The sequence below is a fragment of the Arachis duranensis genome, chromosome 9 (assembly GCF_000817695.3).
Source record: "Arachis duranensis cultivar V14167 chromosome 9, aradu.V14167.gnm2.J7QH, whole genome shotgun sequence".
Classification (NCBI taxonomy): Eukaryota; Viridiplantae; Streptophyta; class Magnoliopsida; order Fabales; family Fabaceae; genus Arachis; species Arachis duranensis.
In genome coordinates, this window is record NC_029780.3 from 93188799 (window position 1) to 93189855 (window position 1057).

Consider the following 1057-nt stretch of genomic DNA (forward strand, 5'->3'; position numbering starts at 1 on the left):
AGCTCTGTCTCTTACAGCAAAAGGGAATAGCATAAGTCTGTAGACCTCAGGGTCAACCCCATTGGTCTTGACAATGTCACAGATTTGCAAGAATTCAACTAAAAATTGATGAGGATCTTCTAATGGAAGTCCATGGAACTTGCAATTCTGTTGCATTAGAGAAACTAATTGAGGCTTAAGCTCAAAGTTGTTTGCTCCAATGGCAGGGATAGAGATGCTTCTCCCATAGAAGTCGGGAGTAGGTGCAGTAAAGTCACCCAGCACCTTCCTTGCATTGGTGGCATTGTTGTTGTTTTCAGCTGCCATGTCTTCTTCTTTGAAGAATCTGTTAGGTCCTCTACAGAGAGTTGTGCTTTAGCTTCTCTTAGCTTTCGCTTCAAGGTCCTTTCAGGTTCAGGGTCAGCCTCAACAAGAATGCTTTTGTCTTTGCTCCTGCTCATATGAAAGAGAATAGAATAAGAAAATATGGAATCCTCTATGTCACAGTATAGAGAATCCTTGAGGTGTCAGAGGAAAAGAAAAATAGAAGGAAGAGGTAGAAGAATTTGAACTTAGAAAGATAGAGTTCGAATTGTGCATTGAGGAGGAGTGTTAGTCCATAAATAGAAGGATGTGAGAAGAGGGGAAGAAATTTTCGAAAATTAAAGTGAATTAATTAAAAGGAATTTTGAAAAAAATGGTAATTGATTTTCAAAAACTAAGATTGAGAAAGAAATAAAGTGATTTTGAAAAAGATTTTGAAATTGGAAATCAAAGAGATATGATTGAAAACTATTTTGAAAAAGATGTGATTAAAAAGATATGACTGAAAAGTTATGGTTTTAAAGAGATATGATTGAAAAGATATGATTGAAAAACAATTTAAAAAAGATTTGATTTTGAAAATTAATGACTTAGCTAACAAGAAAAGATATGATTCGAATATTAAACCTTTCTCAACAGAAAAGGCAACATACTTGAAATGTTGAATCAAATCATTAATTGTTAGCAAGTATTTTTGAAAATGGAAAGAAATTGATTTTGAAAATATATGATTGAAAAGATATGATTTGAAAAA